Genomic DNA, 14,876 nt, shown 5'->3' with positions numbered 1-14,876 from the left:
TGCATGAGAGGAGAAGGAGCTTGCCATACCGCATCCAGAGACTCTCACAGGAGTAGCCGGGGGAGTGGATGCTGGTAAGTACAAACAAATGAATACCACCACACAGCTATGTTCTGTCTTGCACAACTACAAAGTCACACCTCCGAGGACGCATTCATTCATCTGCACCACACCCCTCAACACATGTCTCTCAGATCCAACGTTCACTCCCTCCCATTCACCCCAAACGTAGCTAGCAACATTATCATGGGGGCATGTGTACAGGCAGCCAGCACTACAACTCCCTTGTGTCCTAGCTCAGCAAAAGGCAGCACTCCCCCACCCCCACAAGCATGTGTCAGCCAATACATTGCTCTCATCAATCTAACAGGTAGGTATCCATCCTGCCATGGAGGGCTCTTTGGGGATGGGTAGACTGCATTACAACTCCCACCATGCCCCCTGCCCCACACCTGAGCAGGATGGAGCACTTCACACTCAGAAGCAGTTGGAAGCCACTGTAGTACACCATCCAAACTAACAAGTAGGCAGCAATCTTGCCATGGAGGGGTATCTGTGGGTCAGAGGCCTGTACTACAACTCCTACCATGCCCCTTGTCCCACACCGAGCAGGATGGAGCACCACCCCCACCCAGAAGCAGTTGGAAGTCATTGCAGTACACCAACTAAACTTACAGGTAGGTAGCCATCTTCACAGTGAGGGTACCTGTGGGTGGGAGGCCTGCACCACAACTCTCACCATGCCCCCTGCCCCACAACTGAGGAGGATGGAGCACCACCCCCATCCAGAAGCAGTTGGAAGCCATTGCAGTGCACCAACCAGACTAACAGGTAAGTAACCATCTTCACAGTGAGGGTGTCTGTGGGTGGGAGGCCTGCACTACAACTCCCACTATGCCCCCATCTAACACCTGAGCAGGATGGAGTACTCCACACCTTGAAGCAGTTGGAAGCCATTGCAGTACAACAACCAAACTAACGGGTAGGCAGCCATCTTGCCATGGAGGGGTTTCTATAGGTAGGATGCCTGCACTACAACTCCCACCATGCCCCTGTCCTACACCTGAGCAGGATGGAGCACCACCCCCACCCAGAAACAGTTGGAAGCCATTGCAGTACACCCTCCAAAATAACAGGTAGGCAGCCATCTTGCCATGGAGGGGTGTTCATTGGTGGGAGGTCTGCACAACTCCCACCATGCCCCTTGTTCCACACCTAAGCTGGATAGAGCACTCCACATCCAGAAGCAGTTTGAAGCCATTGCAGTACAACAACCAAAGTAACAGGTAGGCAGCCATCTTGCCATGGAGGGGTGTCAGTGGGTGGGAGGCCTGAACAACAACACCCACAATACCCCCTGTCCCAAACCATCGCAGGATGGAGCACCACCCCCACCCAGAAGCAATTGGAAGCCGTTGCAGTACACCAACCAAACTAAGAGGTAGGCAGCCATCTTGCCATGTAGGGGTGTCTGTGGGTGGGAGGCCTGCACTACGACTCCCACCACGCCCCCTGTCCCAAACCTTAGCAGGATGGAGCTCCACCCCCACCCAGAAGCAGTTGGAAGCCATTGCAGTACATCAACCAAATTAACAGGTAGGCAGCCATCTTGCCATGGAGGGGGTCTGTGGGTGGGAGGCCTGCACTACGATTCCCACTATGCCCCCTGTTCCACACCTGAGCAGGATAGAGCACCACCCCACCCATAAGCAGCTGGAAGCCATAGCAGTACACCAACCAAACTTATAGGAAGGTAGCCATCTTCACAGTGAGGGTGTCTGTGGGTTGGAGGCCTGCACAACAACTCCCTCCATGCCTTCTGTCCCACACCTGAGCAGGATGGAGCATCACCCCCACCCAGAAGCAGTTGGAAGCCATTGCATGACACCACCCAAATGATCTGGTAGGTAGCCATCTTGACAGTGAGGGTGTTTGGAGGTGGAAGGCCTGCATAACAACTCACCCTAGGTCCCCTCGTCCCCCAGCCCATCAAGATGGAACACTCCTTCCCACCCTGATGCATGTGTTGGCTATTGGATCACTAAAAAAAAACATAACAGGTAGGTAGACATATTATGCTGTCTTGTCCTACCCCTGAGCAGGATGTAAGCCTCCACCACACACAGATGTATCACAAAACAAAGCCAAATAGAAAAAGATTACAGGTAAGTAGCCAGTAGTTTCACCCAGCCATTCGTTTCAAAAAGCATGGTGCCCTATGACAACACCAGCCCTCTCATTGCACAAACATACATACAGATCATATTGCCACTCACAGTGTGAAGACAGCTAAGCAAATGAAACTGTCACAGCAACCAAAGTGTGACACTCCAATGCACATGTAGAAGAAAGTCTGTGCACAATCATGCATAGCACTGACTGAAATGTGAAAGTGCCATGGGGCCAGAGCAACAAGGACCATATGATAATAATGAAAGCATGGTTGGTGGTATGCAGGAGATAACAATCGCCAGTTCATGCCCAGATGTACCATCTGCCAGGCCAGAGTAATCAACAGAGAGTCCTCCCGGAAAATCTTTGTTGCGCTAGTCCCAAGATGGCAACATGTCTCTGTAATCACAAATTATGTACGTAGCGCATGGTATGTATTGACACCCCACACCATGGTCAAATAATGCATGTACCACAGCATCATGTCAGGAGGCACAGTAGTGCACATAGAAAACGATGTGGTGATTAGTCAACTGTGCCGGTGTACAAACAGTGAATGATACACAGCTAGCACAAAGCTTACGGGCTGCACTACAATGATCATTTCCCATCTGACCCACAGGTGACCAAGAACTCACTGCAGAGGACAACACGAGCAACCTGCAGTGCCAGTCTCCACCTCCAGAACATGGACTCTTGGATGTTGACTCGAGGGATTCTTTGGACGAGGAGCTCGAAGCTGGCCCATCTGGTGTGCCAGGGCACAACAGGTCCCAGGACCCCACGGTCCCCCTCACCACATCTGCGGCAATTCCAACGTCTCTGCAGACCCCTGCTGTTATGGCCGGTGCATCCTCCACCACGACCAGTGCTGCCTGCACACTATCCCTGTCCCAGAGGATGAGCACTCCACCCCACTTTTTGAAGAGGGCAGAGAGAGGATGCGGGTACCTACAGTGGTGAGGCAACAGGTCTGTGGCAACAGGGCAGGTGGGAGGGGCAAGGTCACCCACAGACAACAACCAGAACCTGGGACAGAATCCCTGAACAACATAAACAGAGTCCTTGGGGCATATGAATGGGCCCAGGGACGAACGGGCTTGTCTGAACAAGTTTCCCGTGAGCTCCTGCTGCTGATGAGGTCCATGAACACCCGCATGGGCCAAATTGTGGACCTTTTGGGCCAGCTAGTTGAGGTACTGAGGGACAGGCCTGTGCCACAACCAACACCTCCACCCCCCTCTGGTGGGCCACAGGATGACAGTTAACCATCCTCCCCTGCAGCCACAGATAGGGGTGAGTCCTCAGACCCCACTGGCCCTACAGCAGAGGCCCGTCTGCCTAGCAATGAAGGGGCCATCCTAAGAAAACCCTGGGAGTATCTGTTGGCAAAACACCTTCCAAATGCCAGTCACGGAGCCAGCCATGATGGCATCCAGGGGCGGTGCGCCAATTAGGGCGCTTGGGTATTGCCCTACTGAGCGTTGCCGTCACTATAAGTCTGGCAGCAATCCCTGTATCCCAGGCCGCATGAGCCGAGGCAGTTGGCTTAGAAGGGGGCGGGGCAGCAATTGAGGAGAGGAGTTCAGCTGCAAGCCAGTATCTGATAATGACTGACATCCACCATAACGTATCACAGCAGCGGTGGTCATCGGCGGAGCGCACAGCAAGACTGCGCATGTTCTGTTTAGCGCTCAAAAATTTTGCACCAGCCCCGAACATGCGGACACTAGGCTGCTCATTAGAAGAGTGAGGGTTGTTCCAAGCCACTCTTCTAATGAGCAGCCTAGTGCGCATGTTCGGGCTCATCGCAAAAAATGTTAAGCCCTAAACACAACATGCGCATTACTGCTCAATCTGGAGCAGCGTCTGGATTGGCTGAGAGCAGGTGGTACTTGCTAAGGCACCAACGCGGGAGTAGGACCCTGTCTCAGTACCAGGAGGACTCACAGAGGGGGCGTGGATCCGGTAAGTTTAGTTTGCTTTAATTGCTTAATATATTGGTGCTTTATTTTAACCTCCCCGCGCGCGACAACCCCTCCCTCTCCCGACGTGAGTATTGGAGCGCGAGACGAGCATCACAGTTAACTTATCTGAGGCACTGAGACTTGATCCTCGTCGCACAGTTGATCACTGAACATGACCTAAGGCGCTCTGGCCTTCAAACACTATTTCACACCATCTAGTCTCGGTGCGAGAAGTCGAGTTTTTTGACGAACATGAAGAGAAATAAGGTGACTATCCTCAGTTGTGTCAACGATGGTTATGTTAATACAGATTTCTAAAGTGCTCTACTAGCCTGCCGGAAGGTCTTTTGATGTTTATAAATAGAACAATCTCATTCAACTGACTAATACCTACGAGAGAGGTAGAATCTTTTGTTTTTTTATTTGCATTAGCAAGTCGCAAACTGAAACAAAGTAGTACGCTGTCTACCACCTTAATTCAAACAGAGCTCACACTGATATCTGATAGGTGCATATTATAAACCCGATTCATCATGGTGCAAGTAACGTAAACCTGTTACATATCTCATAGCGGTGTACTCTGATCAGAAAACTTCATTCAGCTGCTTTATTATTCAGTACAAAGGCTGTGGCAATATTTGCGAAACAGTATCATATCTACGTATTTCAACGAATCATTTAAAACAGGCGCGGAATTTCCATTAAAGAGTGAAATTGAAAAGAAGGCAGTTTATAACAAACTTGGTACAGTAATTGTAATTCTGAAGCTCATAAAGTGCATGGTTACACTTACCAGTGTGTCCCCGCGCTGAATAAACCACTGAGGAACCCGTCCTGGCCTGTTCCTGTGAGGCGCCCAACTCCTGGGCACCCCCCAGGTGAAGCCAGGCATCCTTAGTGATTAGGGCCGGTGTGGAGACTAAGCAAGCTATTGCCCAGATTTGCAGCGTGGGACCCCATGATTAGAGTAGGCACCGTGCCGAGTATTATCGGGTCCGCGGACATTTGAGCTCAAGACCCTGCCGCGACGGGAATTGAACACTGGTCCCGGGCCAGACCTCTGCATCAGGGTCTGCCGCTCTAATCAGTGAGCCACACTCCTCCAAAACATATCCCTTGTTACATCAGAAAGAAATAACCACTTTGGTGGTTTATCAACAACTTTTCATTTAGTAAGGGTGAAATTCTCAAACATAATTACGTTTTAACATCATTCCGAACAATAACAAAATTGAAAAGCTATGGGCCAGTCATTGAAAAAATATAAAAATAAGGCAATAAAGATTGGCACACAGGGACTGTGCATATATACTATATAGGTCCTGTGAACAGCGCCATAAGATGGACAGCTTCAATACTAGTACTTAAAGCACTGAATTAACCTAGATGCCAAATGTCAACGTAAGGAAGAACATTATTTAAAAGAACACCATTATCAACTATCAAATATACACTGGCCAAGAAAGGATGAAACAAGTGTCCCCAATTAAGCCAGAGACGTTGAACGCTGACTGGCTGGGGGAGATCCAGATGAATGCCGACAAAACAGGTGTCTGTTTGCTGTGCATCATCCAGGACCAGCCAGCCCTCCTGCACGCGCCCGTCAGGCAACATCATCCTCTTTCTGCCTCACTTCCCCGCCCCTCTTGCATAGGAGCCACACAAACATTAACCAGTGTCACCAGAGTTGGTTAAGGGGGTACGAGTTATGTATTAAAGGGAGAGAAGCTGAAAACATTTCTGCTTTAGAAGCTTGCCATTCCCAAATCAGATGGTCGTGCATGTGGAATACAGGCTTGCCAAGCCACATAATACTAATCTACAGAAGTGCCCAACAGACTGTAAATAAGCAGACAGTGCACTGCGTCCATTTAATGAACTCATTTGCGGTGCACCTACATTTACAAACTTAGAAACACATGACTTGGCAGGATGCAGCACGCAATGTGCGCACTTGAGGCTAACTGGCTGGTTTGGACAGTGTCTGAAGGGAGACTGCCTGTGAGGCAGACTTCCAGTTTAAAGAGACGTGAGACCTGACTGGCAGGCTCTCACAAGCCTATCACTAATTTGACATACTGGCTCTAGCATTCAAGAACGTCTTACAGAATGCTGCGCATGATGAGGAGCACTGGTGATGAATGTTTCTGTACATTTATTGTTTTTTGCACAACTTAATCCGGAGGTTTGCCGCTTCCGAGCTGTCAGCGGTTTATGAAAGCGTTTAAAATGGCCACTTTTTCTGGTCCCATAAGCCTTGAATCAGCTTCCCACGTGGTCATCTCTTTTGGTGTTCGGACCATGGCTATGCAAATTTACAGAATTGGCTATTGGCAACAGGTGGGTGGTGGGGGTCAAGGGAAGATTCCACGTTCTATGAAGACTTTAAAGTGACGTGTGTGCTACTCTTATGGGCATCGTATATCATTAATTTGCTTGATAGATTTATAATAACAAGTAGAGTGTTTCATGTTACTGTTTTGTTGCTCCTAAGTGCTGTAAAAAAGAGGTGTTAGTTTTACATAATTATTTTTACTAAACCATATTGTCCTCCAAATGATAAAAGGCTGTTTGCTTTACCAAATTCAAATTTAATTTTACTCACATGTTGAAGGCAGCACCTGTTCCATCTAGGTGGTAACTATATGTGGGAGTTGATTTGTGCACTTCTTTATTTTGTGTTACCACCCATTTGTCTAAATCTGTTGCAATAGGGAGTCGTCATATATAGAGTTCTGGACCAGTAGCAAAGTCAGAAAATAGAAAAGACTGAAGCATGGTTTTGTAGGGTTTAGGCTTGAGATTTGGTAGGGCTCCCGGAGTCTAGGGCTCAGGGCCCATTTGAGGTTGGCGCATATTGGAGTTGCTTGAAAATGCACCATTTACCCACTATTTTTTCAAAATTTTCAATGACCCCCCCGTAGGAGGTAAAGTACGACAATTGCTTTACGCCTCATCACTTTCAAATGTCACCAGCCACCCCTGATGGCAAACCTCTTCACCACGGCATTGACTTTTTGGACTGTCCTTCCTCACACTGCCTTGTGAATTTCATCTGTCTGTTGGACTAGGTCACCACATCTATGTGGGGACAACTCGATCATCTCATCTACCATAACTGTCAACTCACTGCTTCACCAATCACCTCAATGTAAATGTTCACCTCCTCACATGTCACCATTGTAAATAAAAAAACTCCTAACACACATGTCGTTGTACCTGCTCTGTCTTTATTCCATGATGTACAGTCCTCACCATGATTACAATGTACTAGGAGTATGGAATATATGTAGGGAAGGAGAGGTTGAAGACACCTAGGAAAACACAACAGAACAACATTCACTAGTCTGCCTGTGGCATCGCAGCCATCACACAACTCTTAACAACAAGGTAATCCTACATGCATGCACACATCACAATGGGCAACAAGTGCCAACATACACATCCTGTAGATGTTCCTAAATGAACTGTCTCAGAAACATTGTCAGCCACCACTGAGTCAACAACCAGCTGCAGTCACAAATCTCACATACACCTTCACAACAACAACAACATCATCAGACAATGGGTCCATTGTACATTGTCGCCCACCTTCAAGTGAAGTAGTGGGTGATGAGCTGTTGACACAGGTCAACACCTTCCTCCTCTCCACTATCCTCATTACTGAACATGGTTGGTTTGCAGGCGGGGGCCTTGGCTAGTCATCATCATCCTGGATCAGGGGAATCTCCTTCAGAATGGCTAGGTTGTGGAGCATGCAGCATGCCACGAAAATCTGACACACCTTTCGAGGTGAGTACATCAGTGCACCTCCGGTCTTGTCCAGGCAGCGGAAAAGTGACTTCTGCAGACCAAAAGTACGCTCAGTCACACGATGTGTCCTCCCATGGGTATTGTTGTATAGCTCCTATATATCCTTATATCGTGTTAAGTTAGCATAGGTACGTTTCAGATTTAAACGCCATTTTTCCTTTCTTGCAACTTCTGCACACGACCCTCATTTGTTGACTTAGCTTTCAACCTAGTAGTTTGCCGTGGTGAATGTGAGAATAATATGTTATTGCTCTGATATCTGCTTTGTTTAATAAAACATGTCTGCACGGAGAGTGCTGAAGTTTCAGGAGCAACACGATATGGAATTGTTATGAGGTCTGATCTCCACGCCTTCATAGTCATAACACAAGTGCAGCCTTTGCCAACTTGGGCTTGAGGCGGGATTGATATTGCTTTGCACGAGAATTGTTAACACACTTGATGCGGTGCACATTCAGAGAGAGCTGGTGTATGCTGATGTGATTCCTTCATGCTAGGACACTAAGGTATGGGCCCGCCCTAAAACAACCCAAAGAGACCTTCTTAGATAATAATATAATATATGTGTTAGGGAGGGTGAGATATAAGTGTTGTTAACTCTTATTCATTACAGCATGTTAACATGCTGTCACCATTCGCCTTTTATGTCTTAGTAACTATGCTGATAACTTTGCTACTGATAATAAGTATACTTGTATTATCAAAGATACTGCGCCTGAGAAGACGGCATTAGTAAATAAACATTTCAAATGCACATGTGTCTTCTTTACTCCATGATCTGGTTTGTAATGATATTATAACGAAAGAGTGTTCATGAGTCCCACGTACCCTGAGGTACTGTAAGTTCATGTTCTGGTTTGTCTAAACATTGGGTGTTTGATATGTCCAATGAGACACTGTAGCTAGCTCGGTAAGGGGTGAGTTGGTTGCTAAGGTAAGTTTTGGGACATCCTAATTTGCCGAGGTTCCACTCCTCTGTGCACAGTTCTGTGTGAGTACAGAAACCCTGCAACATGGCGCCCAACGTTTTCGGTGGTCTTATATCATGACACTCGAGTAGTTTATCGTTCATGCCTTAACCCCTTCACGTCCGTTTCCGGAAAACGGGGTGTTGGTGAAACCTACCTATTTTTTGAAATAGGTCTTTATTCAAGCTTGATTCTTACTTAAACGGTTTCTTTGAATTACTACCCAGTTGTGCTACAAAGTATTCTTTGTGTTTTCTTGTTTCCAATTCTGTGATGGCGGCAGCGGTGGCTATTGCGCAGCATAGTCGCGTAGCGGTACGCAATCATCTTCAGACGTACCAAGTCCCAGTAGATGGGATGGCTGTGATTTTCGTGGTAAGTGCAGATCCGGCGTTTCCTTACGAGTTGTTTTACTCTTGGGTTACGTTTCCGGCTGTGGACGCTAATTCTGGTTTGTACCACTCCTACACCGCCTCGGATGTCCCGGCTGAATATACGCCATACAGGGCATTGGAAATACCTATTGATCATTGGCAGCATCGAGTTTGGTTTGATGGCGCCCTCCCCCACTCTTTGTCCCGTGCGAGGTTAGGTCCACTCTCGATTCCAGGTACGAATTGGCCTGCATTGGGTGGCTTTACCCCGCACCCGAATCACGGGGCTTGCACCCTGGCAGAAATTCGCAGGCTGCATGTAGTTTCCATTTCCGTGATTCGTGCCTTAGTGCAATACATCGGTCGACATCTTCCTGGTGGTCCCCAGGGGGGCGCGGCCGCTCCCATGGAACGAGGCGGAATGCGTCTCAATCCAGTGATGGTAAATTCGGTTTTTGGTGCGCGTCCTGTTGACAACGATGACTTCCCATTCTGGCTAGCGGAGAAGTTTGATCAACTGGAGGCGGTTTTTCCGAATTCTACTCCTGCTGATAAACATAGAATGTTGACGATTACTCTACCGAAGGATATTACTCCTGAACTTGCTGACTGTGACAGCTGGGGAAAAACTTTTGCGGCAGTTTATACAAGGTGCTTCGGCACCCCGTCTATGACTGCCCTGCCTGAAATCGTTCGACGTGTTCAGAATGATCACGGTCCAGAGGCAGCTGTTGAATTGGGTATGCGCCTGTGTGGTTCTTTTGAGATTGTAAGTGATCTCATTCTCTCCAATGTTAAAGGAGATGCAGTTAACTTTCAGGTGTCTAATGCTTTGGCTGCTCTGCCCGATGCCGACAAACCCCGCCAGTTAGCAAAGATTGTGGTGGCCGCTTATAAAACGATTGGCCGCACAAGTAGAGGTCTGAAATATTTTCCAGTGAAGGAGAAAAAACAACCACAGGGGCAATCTGCAGTGACAGATGCCCAGCCCAAGTCCAAGAAACAAAATTGGCCTAAAAAACAGACACAGGGGAAGCAGACAGTGCAGACTCAGGGTCCTTTTCCTGCAATACAAGCTCCTGCGCCATCCGACAAAGTTTATGATTTGCGCGACCGCGCGATGATTAAATCACCTGATCGTTTTCAGGGTTCTGATCAACGCTCTCCTCGTTCCTTTCAGGACACATCGGCCCCGAAGACCGGTGGAGGAGGAGGGGGTGGACGTGGACGTGGTGGCCAACAAGGACGTGGCCAGTCCCGCCAGACGGACGGCGCAGTGAAGCAGGAGGATTCTACGCCTAGGCGTCCGCAGTTTGCGAAAAAGAAAGTCGCAGCCTTAACAGCGCATCGATATGCCACAGATAGTGAGAACGCGGCTTCGGAATCTGACGTGGGCTCTGACCTTGCTGGACAGCGCGGCGGAGATAACAATAGTCAGAGAGGCGCTGCGTCCACTACTGAGGGTGACAGCGACTGATGTCTACGTTGTGATAGAAACAGCGGATACGAGACTTGCTCCCCCTGAAAGACTATATGAAATCGTCCTGTTAATTGAAGGTGACATACAGCGTACCGTTAAAGGTGTATTTTGGGAGAATCTGTCTTCCACATATGATATTTTACTTTCGGAGGCTGACTGGCCCCCACCTTTTGTGCTCGCGGCGCCGCGAGGGGAGGAGGTAATCCTACCCAGTTTCGCGAACACTGTCTCGAAAGAGCATGCGCAGCATTTTGCAGAAGAGTGGGCTCGGGCTCTCGCGCCGGCTCTGTACCGTAACCAATGTGGTTGGGATAAATTGTCGCCTTGCCACGAAATTCCGTTGCGGTCTCAGCCGCAGCCTCAACCTCAATATCCCATTCGGCGTGAAGCTAAATCTTCCGTCGCGGAAATCCTTGAACAATTGGAATATCAGGGAGTTATTGAAACGTGTGTGTCACCGATGAATAATCCCCTTTTTACTGTGAATAAACCTGACGGATCATATCGTTTGGTTTTGGATTACCGGCATTTGAACTCGCATTGCCGTAACTGTGCAGTACAGAATACCCACGGCTCTGCCCTAGTGGATAGTCTCGTGCGTAAGCGTTTCAAGACAACGCTTGACATATCCAATGGTTTTTATGCCCACAGATTGGACAGCTTTAGCTCCCAATGGACCAGTTTTACAAGCGCTGGAGTCCAAAAGCAATTCCGGCGTCTTCCAATGGGCTACAAGAATAGTCCTGGTGTATTTACCGCTCGAATTGTCTCTATTCTGGAGGCACTCGACCCTGATGCTTTTTCGTATGTGGATGACATATATCTCACAGACGACGATATTTGGGAGCATCTGTGTCGTGTGAATTCTCTTGTTTGCAACTTCGCAGACATGGGTTACAAATTCAACTTTGCAAAATCGCACATTGCTGAACATACAGTGTTGTTTTTGGGCTATGAGCTCAACAATGAAGGTAGAGGTTTGGCTCCTCACTTCTTGGAGAAGTGCGCACAATTGCGCGCGCCAACAACACTGAAGAAATTACAATCCTTACTGGGCTTTTTGAATTTCGGCAGAACTTACATTCCGGAATATGCCCAGCGTGTCAAGCCTCTGTATGCTTTGATACAACCAACTTTCTCAAAATCATGCTGGCTGCCTGAGCATTCAGCCATTTTGCAATCCTTGCAGGCTGATCTGCTCGCTTCTAAATATTTACTGACTCGTGATAACCACACCAACCTGGTAATAAGAATAATTCCTGGGACGGTGGGTTTCACCTACCTCACTTTTAATGAAGGTGACACAGTACCTATTGCTTACAAGTCACACTTGTACACCTCGGCTGAGATGCGGTTTCCCACCATAGAAAAGGTTTTAACTGCTGTACAGATGGCTATTCTGAAGGAACGAGCTCTGTCACAGGGGAAACGCATGCTAGTGGTAACACCCTGTCCTCATTTGGAGGCAGTCACGAAAGCCAGTGTACCAAATTCAAAAGCTTTGCACCCTCGGTGGATTCAGTGGGCTGCGTCATTGTCATCCTCGGATGTCATGTTTATTTTTGACGCTTCCTTACGGTCGCAGGAGTTCTTGCAGTATGAATTCGTTCACCCTGCTCCTCTGGCGATGCGACCTTTGGAGGACTTCCATTGCATCATTTACACTGATGGGTCGGCGCAGGTTGCGCATGGCTCTAAACATGCCTACGTTTCCGCATGCGCCATTGTGGTCGGTGCTATGTTGAATGATGAGTTCATTTCCAGGGAGGTACACACGTTGCCCCTGGGCGATTGCACTGCACAATTGGCAGAGCTTCGTGCTCTCTTACTAGCTATGGAGTACGCAGATCCAAGTGTTACTACTCTAATTGTAAGTGATTCTTACTACTGTGTCCAGTCTTACAATGAAAACTTGTTCTTTTGGATTCAAAATGATTTTCATGATTCCAAGGGTAGCACAATAAAACATAAAATGATCTGGGTTCGAGTGGCAGAGCTTAAGGCTATGTTGCCACTCGTTTATGTGATTCATACTCTCGGTCATCAGCGCGTGGGAGTACACGCTCTTGGCAACTCGCTTGCTGATGAAGCAGCGAAATCAGCAGTATCTACATACTTAGTTGCAGCAGTTACTAGGTCTAAAACCAAGATTGATAGCGACATCTTGGCAGCGATTGCTGCCTCTGAGAAGGGAAGTAAACATCCTTCGGGATTCCCTTCGAAGTATAAATACCACTTAAGTCCCGAAAAGGTTCCTTTTGTGACAATTCCTGATGTTGGGGAACGGCTGATTCCCAACTCGGATCGCAGAACAGACTTGATTACAGCGGCTCATGAAGGTGTGGCGTCTGCGCATGCGGGCGTCTCAGCCACTGTAACGCAACTACAACAACGTTTCTGGTGGCGGGGACTGTACAAACAGACGCGTGATTATGTCCTTCTTTGTGACATATGCCAGCAGATTAAACCTTCAACTGCTACGCGTCCGCCTCAGACTCAGTTGTACATTTCTAATAAACCACTAGGCTGTGTTTATTTAGATCACTGCGGTCCATTTTCATCTGATACTGCGTATAAATACATCTTAGTAGCAGTTGACTCATGCACACGCTTTGTGTGGTTATGGCCACATCGCAGCGCTGATTCCCGGACTGTCATCAGAGATTTGCGTATCTTTATAGGGATTTTTGCCTGTGGTACCTGCCATTCGGATCAGGGTCCGGCTTTCGCCTCTAAGGCGTATAAGGATGCCATGACTTCGATGGGGGTCCAAGTCAAGTTTTCGTCACCCTACAGACCTGAGGGTAATAGTGTAGTTGAACGAATGAACCGTGATTTAAAGCAATCTTTGACAGCCCGAGTTATAGGCACTGGCAGAAACTGGCTGGCTCACCTCTATGGCGTGCAGCGTGCTCTTAATAATCTCCCTAGAAGGTCTCTGGGTGGGCGGACCCCATACGAAATGCTCTTTGGCATCAAGATGTTCGTCCCTGACCTTGACGGTCTAGACTCGGTGGTTCGCGCCACTTCCTTTGACGCAGATGAACATTGCAATGTTTTACAGAATCTACAAAAGACGAGAGACACTCTTGCAAAGGAACATTTGCCCTCCACATCGGATGATGCGTTGCAGATCCCGGTAGTTGGCTGGCTACCCCAAGTTGGAGAACTGGTTCGAGAGAAGATCGACAACAAGAAAGAGTTTGGTCCCTCCTATCGAGCTCCAGTCCCAGTGCTTGGAGTGAAGGGCACAAGAACAGTCATTCTACCACCACTTCCAGGTCGTAAGGAAAACAGGTTTATTTCTATTGACAATGTCAAGATACACAGAGTGGCCGATTCTTCTTAGCATGACACCGGCTGTTTCCTGTCCTTCCATTGTGAGAAATTCAATTATGCCCACTGCTTCTAATAATGAACCTGAGGTGGCCATCGAATTACCTGCTATTTCCAGTCCATTATTGAATAACTTACCAGGAACTAACCTTGATGAGACAGACTATACATACCCCACTGATTTGTCCATGCCTGACCTGCAAGCTCGTTTAGCCACGGAATCCAGATTTTCATTTGACTCTGCTTCCCTTGCCTCGAAAAAACCCTCTAAAATTGCAGTATATGCCAGCCTGTTTAAAAAACATTTTTTGATACCTCCTTGGATATACATTTGGCTGGTCCTTTTTTCAGTTTACCTTTTTATGTCAATTGGTTTTGTGTTTTATTTTTTTCGGATTATGAATGGACACTATGTCGAGGAGAGAACTTGCATTACTCATTTGAATGGAACTTTGGCCCCACTTTCCTCTTCACATTCTACACACAGATTAAAAAGAGACTTGACTTTGGTTAACATCACAGCATGGCCTGTTCTGGATGGAATCGCGTGGGATGCAGTTCGTTTTCAGATTCATGGTCCAACGGAAGTCGTTAAATGTCCCTAATGTACTAAGAGTTAATATGGGGGATGTGGTGAAACAAAACATTCGTTCTGATGATTGGGATGTTAATGCTGTGGAAAGTTTGTTTTCTGATTTGAAATATTATGCTGCTTTTGATGCTGAGGATTTATATTTAGAATCTGCTAATTATGGTGAATTGTTCT

Source organism: Lissotriton helveticus, chromosome 4_1 (genome assembly GCF_964261635.1).
Source record: "Lissotriton helveticus chromosome 4_1, aLisHel1.1, whole genome shotgun sequence".
In the NCBI taxonomy this organism is placed as follows: domain Eukaryota; kingdom Metazoa; phylum Chordata; class Amphibia; order Caudata; family Salamandridae; genus Lissotriton; species Lissotriton helveticus.
This window is presented reverse-complemented; position numbering follows the sequence as displayed.